The 10,000-nt window shown below is 34.7% G+C and overlaps 1 pseudogene; it reads left to right on the forward strand.

Annotated features, from left to right (window-relative positions):
* Positions 1-10,000, forward strand: part of LOC136835434 (mediator of RNA polymerase II transcription subunit 15-like) — a 553,735-nt pseudogene that overhangs the window by 356,149 nt on the left and 187,586 nt on the right.

Here is a 10,000-nt window from a genome sequence, read left to right on the forward strand (position 1 = left end):
GTGTTTCAAATTAGAGCCCCCCCTCTACAGCATAAACTAAAATTGATATGGACAAAAACAAAAGTAATTCAGAACAGGTAGTTATTTAAGTTTCTCTCTGAGTATTTAATATTTTGTGTGGCCTCCATCTGCCTGTACCACAGCCTGCATTCTTGAGGGGTATGATTTCAGAAAATCGCAAAAAAGCTGAGACTCAAACTCCATTTCCCTGAGCACTTCGGTCACCTCTCTTCGCAGGTCATTGAGGCTTGGTACACCATCGTAGTTCACTGTGCGTGCTTCAGCACGATCCTTTAAGATACTACCAATGTTTTCACACATTAAGGTAAGGGGAGCTACCTGGAAATTCACTTGACGAGAAGAAATCGATACCACTGTTTCGAAGCAGCTCATGTGTCTGAAGAGCCTTGAAACATGGTGTCTTATCATGCAAGAATGTGACTTCTTCAACAGATAACACATTTTCAAGATCTTTAAGGAAAGGAAATACTCCACCAGTAAGCACAGTTTCTCTGAAGTATTTGCCATTGCATGAGTGTCCTTTTTCTGTGATGATCCACATTAACCGTTGGCTGTGAAACAGAGAAAAATTCCCAAACATTCAGGAAATTTCACAACTTGGCGATAGCGCACGTCATCGCTGATATTATCCAACTTTGCAGCTCAAATGATGTCATTTTTATGATTTGGCTTCCTGACTGTGTAAATGAAGAATTCATCTGATGCGGCAACATGGAGAAAGTCAGCTTCATCCCAATCTGTAAGAAATGAACCATAAAACCATGCATGGTCTTCTCTCTGTTGCCGAGTGATGTTGGGCTTGCTGATAACATGAAATGGCTTGATACCAGATTTTTTCAACTCACGATATACAGCACTATAACTTCTCTTCTTTCCCCTTTTTGTTTCTAGTTCAAGCGCCAATTTACGCAAAGACTTTCTTGGTCTACCCACTGCCTCGGCTATGATATCTTTTGACTGCTGAGAAAGGACTTCAGGCCTTCCGGATTCTCACTTTTCGCGATAACAGTCATGTGGATTTTTTTCCAGTTTCTTTTAACAATGGATTCATCTCTTTTAATGTATTTAGCTATCCAGGAACGAGAAATGAAGGATGCGCCAGCATCCCTGGCCTCTCTGAAGGTTATAGCCCGGATTCGGTTAATCCATCTGATTTCCTCTGAGTTGTTAGCCATGGCTGTATCTACTGTAACTCTGTCACTCAGTCTGAAAATACAAGAAATGTAAAATGAAAAATAGCTTAATAGAAACTTAAAATAATGTGCTTGGAGATAGGCTATAGCAGAAAACTACATAACTTTCCATTTGTTCTGTGGACGGGGGGGCCTCTAATTTCGAAACACCCGGTATATGTGTGCATGTGTATATAAATGTGTGTATGTATGTATATATATATATATATATATATATATATATATAGTTACCCAGTGACCACATTCATCATTTCCACCGAAAACAGTTAGGCCTGTGTAGTATGTTGGAGGACTAGGCCCCAGTAGGTCAGACATTATTCGCCCCCTCATCAAAAGTTCCCCCAGCAAATTCCGCGTCCCCTCTCGATTATTCTCGACAAAAGTTTACTACAGTAGTTATTAGATTGACCCACTTTTTCTAATATAGTTACGTTTTCTTTGTGTCGTTCAGGAAAAGGGGTAACTTAATTCTTTGGGAGTTGTTTCTGTTCTGGCTACTATTTAAAGCGAACGGTGGAAGATCTTGTTCAATAAAGTGTAACACTTATAGGAACAAGGTAGCCAGTAAACTGTCTTAGTATTGCTTAGATACCTAATGAAATAATTCTGTGAGTTTTCAGATGTGGTCTGATAAGCTTTAATTCATTTGTGTTGGGGCGAGAGGGAGAGAGAGGAAGAAATGAGATAGAATTACGCTTTCAGAAATTGATATTTTCTAAGTGATTTTTCCTTTTATTTTGTGTTAAGTACTGTTATGATTGTGTTGAAAAGAGTAAATTTATAAATATAAGATTAATTACTGGGAACATTAAGGTTACAGTTTCTGAGTGCATATTTTGTGAACACATGCATGCAACATTTCAGTTGCACCGTAATTCATATTGTAATAATAATTCATATGCCTTCACAGTTCCTGATTCGTGTATGCTGATCATTGATGGGCTATCTTTATTGGTTTAGGTATACAAAACGTTTTTTTAACAATTAATTTAACCAAAATTTTAACCATAAACTGATATATTGCACTAATAGCGTAAAGGAGCAATATTTGCTCTTCCGTAAATAAATGGTGAATATCAAATGAATAATGAATTTGGTAACTGTCTCGTAATCACAAATTTTTTTATCTTTTGGTGCCCAGAAATGTTTTAGAAAGTGCAGAATATAAGTAGCTACCAATTGGTGATTCTCTATGTTGCAGCCTTGAAATGTTGATTGAACTTCTGTTACTATCTGCATCTTTATACATTTAGGATGTATTACTCACTTCACCAAGCGTCATAAAGTCATTTCTGTGGGCTGTGGTTAAATTTTGAACTCATTAGTGTATCTTAGACATAACTCGAAAGAATGTTTGCTTTTTAGCGCATTCCAGCTAGTTGCCGACAAATCCTGACGCTTTTCATAATGAATATGTTTAATGTAATCCCATTAAATTGATTGATCGTTGTTTAGTAGTAAAAATTATTGTAAATTATTTTTTGTCTTTAAAATATGATTTGGTTAGTTTCATGTGTTATTTTGATGTAAAATTTTATTCACTTTTCACTGCAGGTTGCAAAGTATATTGATTCATGGCCCCTTAATATTTAGAGATGAACTTTTTGGCACTTGGGAATTCAGCTTTTACAGAATTTTGTAGGGCTGGGAAATTCAGATTTTTCAGAATTTTGTGGCACTGGAGAAATCAGTTTTTACTTAACATCTCCTAATGCACTCCCATTTTTACTAATGTAAATTGCACATGTAATTTGTTACTTGAGCTGTGTGTATTCATAACTGGAATCGTCATTTGGAGAATACTTTATTATATTCTCCTAAATCAAGTAGACTGTTGGGTTAAAATGTAGAGCGACGAGGGGAAATGGTAAAATTCTGAAGAAATGACGAATGGCTAAGTTTTAAGAAGTTGAAAAAAAAAGTAGATATCGGTAAAAGAAACTGAGCCCCGTTGACATTCTTCGTGTCTTTGCGTCGAGTCATTAGAATTCAATATGTTGACCTGAAAGAATCCAAAAGTTTTGTGCCCTTAGGTGAACTTTGAAAAGCATTAACGAGGTAATTAAATAGAAAATAGTTTGAGCGTAAAAAGCCAGTGTCCTGTTAATGAAGTTGTCAACGGGAGAGAGTTATGTGCATCTTAAGTCTTGGTTGGGACCTTTTGCTTAACGGTGGTAGGGAGGGAAATAATAGTTATATTATCTATCACTCAGGTAAATAAAATGAGTAACTGATGAAGTGTTCCTTTCATGAAGGAAAAACCGAATGTCATTTTTAAGAATTGGAAGGTTTAAATGCTGAGCAGATTGACAAGAGCGTTGAGAAGTTTATGGTTTAATTCATAATGAAAAGAAACTTTGCAAAACTCAAACTCTTATAATACAAGGCAATCTAGCAACCCAACTGAATATTACTCTCTATACTTGAAATAAATTTTTACTTTATAATGCAGTAAGTAACAAATGTATTAATAATTCTTGGTTTCTCCCAAACGTTTCTTTTGTAACTTTGCCAGACTGTTATGGGAATTACATTTTCATCCGCTTGGAATCTGTGATGATATTTCTTTTGCATACACATTCTTTTTATTTGTTTACAAGGCATTTGGTTCGTTTGTTTCATACATTTATTTTTAATTATTTTCCCGGACCATTGGTTCATTTAATGAGATCTGCTTTAATTGCAAGTAATAGAAACGCTACGTTAATCATAAAGTCCTATGGCCATACGACTGAATTGTTGCAGAACGGTTAATTATTCAAATCACAATCTTATAATATTTTGATAAGCGGAATAAAGGTTGTGGAAAAATCATAGCAACAGCATTTAACAACAAATGAAATTTTGTATTTTTAAAAACACGTTGCACACCTCAGTTCCCTTGATACAAACGGGCAAGATCTTAATTTCTGGCAGTACTTAGAACGAATGCAAATTTTAATTATTTTTTTGCGTCATTTCAGTCGTTTCCTCAGAAAACCTTAGCATAGCACATCATTGAGTATAAAGTACTTTACGTTATGACCTGTCATTTCTTGATGTTTTGTTTACATTGGTTATGACAACAGGTGAAACCATGACATAGCACATCATTGAATATAAAGTACTTAACGTTATGACCTGTCATTTCCTGATGTTTTGTTTATATTGATATGACAACAGGTCTTTTAACAACAGGTCCCCCGCCTTCAGATCTGGCTGAGCACCGACCAGTCGAACAGAGATCCCGTAGTACCAGAGGAGCAGCCGGTACTCAACAATCACAGAGAGCAGCTTCCCAAGTGAGTAGAAAACGTTGAATGTGTAGATGTAATGTAGACTGTTTAGAATCCCGTTTTTTTTTTCTTGTACATGAGTCTCATATGTGAAAATAATTCGAGGTTATACCCGCATCATGATCTTCACTGCTTATGTAGTTGTGATTACGATATCAATATTTTACATTACGGAAGTTTCGTCCCATCGTTATTATCTTGCGTTGTAGCCATTCTTATTTTCTTTTTGTTTCGTACATTTCTCCCGCTGTCACCCTCCTTTGTTGTTCCTTTTGGTGGTCTTTGTGATAGAGATTGTAATCGCGTGGATTATTACCCTTTGGTTTATATCCCTCCGGAGATGAGATGATACAAAGACGAAGCGTGTTATTTCCCCGTCTTTGTTAAAGGAAGATTCACACACACATATATGTATGTATATATATATATATATATATATATATATATATATATATATATATATATATATATATATATACACACACACATATATATTATACACACCAACACACAAATGTATACATATATAGATATATATGAAAAGTAGCTATTAGTAGTCTGAGAATTACAATTAATGAAAACAATTTCGATTTATTTCTGAAATTAAATGGTTGTCCACTATGTCCGGTATCTAAGGCAGTGAGTTACTAAGAAGTGCTTAATGAGAATGTACTCAATAATGTTGTTGTATAAATGGCATATAGCTAATTCATGAATATTGAGTAAGATAAGGGTTAAATAATGAATTGGAAAGCAGTTTTACTATCAGCGTTTTTTTTTTTTATAGGGTTTAAAAGGCACAAGAGATATGAACAAAACCTCCGTAATAGGATCAGTCAGATGTGGTCTCTTGGGAGGTCTGTCTCCATGTACGTAATCTTCTCTATATGCAAAGTTACAAATTCTTCAGCCATGGTCCTCCAGATTTCACGTATTTACAGTTCTGAGCCAAATAATCATTCAACTGAAATTTTGGTATTGAGGGCGACTACTTTTCAATCCGATATGCAGTACCATATTCATTTCGAAAATTCGGATTAGTGGACAAATTTGTAGTGGGCTAGGGCATCTGTTCGGGTGAAGACGGACGCACATACAGTATATATAATATATATATATATATATATATATATATATATATATATATATATATATATATACACACACACATATATGTATGTATGCATGTATGTGTAAGTTAATACTACCGGGGCCTCACTGGATTCTCAACTTCCTTCTTTCCTGAACTTTGTTTGATACGGTATATCCTATACCTGGGAACTTTATATCCCTAGTGGATATATTTGAAAAAACTCTCACGTTCACGAGATGTTGAATTTCGACTTCCTACTATGTAGACATAAAGAATTTTAGCGTACGGGTATAGATACTTTTCGAAATCAGATAATGGTGACGTGTGGGGCGTAGTTGACTATATTTATAAAACCTGAATAAACACTACCTTTCTTAGTGTTTAAGTAGCTGTTTGTTGGAATTCAGTTTACGAAAATGTTAGATCGGGGCCTCTTACTTTCAAAAAGATAAGAGAATGTATTCAGAATATTGAGGAATGTAGTGTAACTGTGTGTTTGTGTGTGTGTGTGTGTGTGTGTGTGTGTATCTGTGCAATAAACATGCGCAGCTGGCAATTGTTACCAGCGTTAGGGGCTTACCCAGAACCGGAAAACTATACCTTCTGGCCTCAACTCCTCTAGGGGGGAAAGAAGTAAAAAAGGTGGAAACATACACACACATTCATTCACACTTGCATATTCCTTGAAAGATTGAATTTCAAGTCAGTGGCCCCTGTGGGCTTGTTCCATACAAAGAGGCTTCATCTTCTGAGTAATAACAATAATAATAATATTAATAACATGTGCGCCTGCATATATTGCACAGTGTGTTTATTTATTTATTTATTCATAGCTGTGAGTATAATGTGTTTGCGTTGGTTTAATCGTTTATTGTGAGGATGTGATGCATGGAAATTGATAAGAGCTGCTGGGGGAATAAGAGAATGAAGGCCATGTTCCCGCTTACAAACATAATTTTTCGGCCGAGTCTCTACATGGTAATGGAAATAGGGTAATGTATAGTAGCCTAAGAGACTCATAAATCTCTCTCTCTCTCTCTCTCTCTCTCTCTCTCTCTCTCTCTCTCTCTCTCTCTCTCTCTCTCTCTCTCTCAAGCTTATGGCCCTACACATTTGTTGGACGCCACCATTCTATAAATTCTCCAGTTCCAGACTCGGCCTTTATCCAGATGTTCTGGTCCGGTCTTTTATAGAAAGGGTGAGTGCCATTTATTTGCGTAGTTATTTCCCTTCGTGGATGAGTATTATCATCCACGAGTATAATCCATATGGAAAGATGAAAGCAAAAAGATGTCGTATTACCAAAATGTCTGTTGTCATGATAAACACGCAAGTTGGTTTCAATGTATTAGTGTGGACGCAATTCATGGTATTAATTATAATCAAGATTCCAACAAGGTAATTACTACATACCTCGGTATTCGGTCTTTGTAAAATTATATCATGTTTTAAAGTTTAATCTGAGGTAAAACAGATCTTGTTGATGTATTGTTATCGAAAATCTTTTTGTTTATTTGTTAAAAATGACTTCGTGTGCAATTGTCTTTGGCCGAGTATTTTCTTTTTATTTCAAAAAGGTGCGTGGCAGGAGATTAAAGTTATCATTTCTTTATGAGCAGAAGTGAGCTATTCTTGGCGTGCTGACAGGTTGTAAGATTAAAAGGTAATTGTATTTTTATATTCAGTCGGGTTATAGTGACTCGACACTTTTCCGGTAAACATTTTGTGTCGACGAATATTCACGTACAGATAGTTGTCTCATTTGTTAAATATAAAGGAATAAATGTGTTTCTTTAGTGCTGTGAGGAAAGGGACAAGATGATGGAAAAATATTATTGTAGTTTTATAGTCTTCATTTCTTCGAACAAATTGTCAGTATGTAAGTTTTTCGCTTAATAACGAGTTACGCGTTTGCTTAACATTTGCGAAGAGTATTGACGACACTCTGTAAGTAAAATGTTTTGTTTATGTATATATGAATTTATGTCATATACACCGTGAAATTTTTTATATATTCAAACAAATGTCGTTCAGTATAAAATTCACTCAACCTTGAAATAAACACGGAAGGGGAATTTATAAGTGATAAGCGATCCACCAGCAGGTGGACTCGAAGCACTGAATGGTTGGCGCTACCATTAGGTATTATATATATATATATATATATATATATATATATATATATATATATATATATATATATATATATATATATATATATATATATATATATATATATATATATATATATATATATATATATATAACACACGCATATCGTACTTTTGTCATCGTATTTCTTAACTGGCTTGTAGGGACAATTGTTAAATTATCAGTCATTAATTTTTTTAGTCTGTGTAATTTTTAATAATTATGTATAAGGTAATGTTGTCTTTAATGCTTGAAGTAACATTTGTATATATGAGGACTGAATGACAGAACGTATGCCAGTTAGTTTTATGAGGTAAATAGTGAAAAGCATTAACATTATTTTCCATTTGGAATGATTGAATAAGTCATAACACTAATTGTTTAAAGTTACGAGTACAGAAAGATGTTAAAGATACCTGAGTAAATAGTGTCCATTTTATTGCACGGCAAAGCCACGCAGTATGAACTGAATTTTGTTCTGTATGGAATATTGGCGAGTTGCTATGGATTCTAAGCGAACTTGGGGTCACGTAATGTTTTTCATACATTGATGTGAATTGCTCTAAAGATACCTCTCTCTCTCTCTCTCTCTCTCTCTCTCTCTCTCTCTCTCTCTCTCTCTCTCTCTCTCTCTCTCTCTCTCTCTCTCAGCAAAATTAAAGGTGCTTGTGAGATATATAAAGCTGTACTCATCTTCACCCATCTCACCTACATGGTTATATTAGTTCAAATCCCAGGCGTTAACATCGAGTGGAAATGTGGTATATAGTTGTTGTCGTGGGTTGCGGCCAGGATGAAGTTGAGCATGACGCCAGCAATCTCATTTTTCAATGCTGACTGAGAGAAATAGACGGTTAAAAGCTCCTGGAGCAACACCATGTAACGAGAAAGTTTTACAGTTGGGAATTATATACATATATATATATATATATATATATATATATATATATATATATATATATATATATATATATATATATATGTATATATGTATAATGTATGTATGTATGTATGTATGTATGTATGTGGCGCATTTCTACGTCGAAATTCTCAAACACGCAAGGTAAAATGATTCCAATCAGTTCCAACTTTACCAAATGTACCTTTGGGTAGCCTGTATTACACAAATGGCTCATGTAATCTACAAATTGGAAGAGAGATGTTTATTTCCATTTGCTTAATTCGGCATATATACTGGAGATGTCCGAAATCTAATTTACTCAAATGATTCCATCGTGTAAACTGTATCATTCTGTGCTCTACGTTTAGTTCTGCTTTTGCTGTTATGTTATTTTACATCTTGTATTAAATACCTCTTGTGACCAAATATCATGTTTACCACCTTTGTAAAGATCGTATTAATTGCTGAAATCAAGTAGGAACATTATTTTTCTTTTTATAATATATATATGTGTGTGTGTTTGTGTATGTTTGTGTCTCCCGAGAGAGAGAGAGAGAGAGAGAGAGAGAGAGAGAGAGAGAGAGAGAGAGAACAAGTATCTCATGTGATCGAAATTCTCTGTAGCTATTCCTTTTTAAGTTAAAATAAAAAACGTACTTCCTGTTTTCACCAATGTTCTTCAGACAATTTAAAGCAACGCTTTAAACGTCCCTAGCCCTCTCCCACAGTCCCTAAAACGAAAGTGTTTTTCGCTTTCCAATCTACGGAGTCAAAATAAATCTGTAGAAAGGGAACCTTCTCTCTGCCTGAATAAACTTTTCCGTTGGGTCGAAGTATATAAATTTTCTTGTCCTGGGAGTAATTTGGGTGTTTTATAGGATGTTCTACTCATGTGCTCAGCTCGAGAATTGATTTCCACAAAGATGTTAGTTACCCCAATAGCTTGACCCTCAGTAATAAAAAAGAATTCTCTGTTATTAGGTATTATTGTAAAAAAACAATTCAAGCTTGACATCCAACACTTGGATTTCCATCACTTTTTAGAAACATAACAGGACATCCTTGGTCTTTTTGGGAATATTATGTGAATCAAACAGTGACAGCCATCATTTAATGATTCGTCCTGTTCGGTTTCTAACATGTCTTAATCGCAAGATTGCATCCATTTGAGCTTGAGAATTTTATTTTACTCTTGCATAGTCTTGCATTTGTAGTAGCAATATCTCTGAAGCACTGCAAATTTTTCTTACTATTCTCTGGGATTTTTATGCCCGCAGGATTTTTTATATTCATTTTTTAACTTTATTTGTAACTTTTTATTTACAAAAAAAGTTCAATTTTTTTTCCTTGTTCGTGACCTTGAAAA

Source organism: Macrobrachium rosenbergii, chromosome 4 (genome assembly GCF_040412425.1).
Source record: "Macrobrachium rosenbergii isolate ZJJX-2024 chromosome 4, ASM4041242v1, whole genome shotgun sequence".
Taxonomy (NCBI): Eukaryota; Metazoa; Arthropoda; class Malacostraca; order Decapoda; family Palaemonidae; genus Macrobrachium; species Macrobrachium rosenbergii.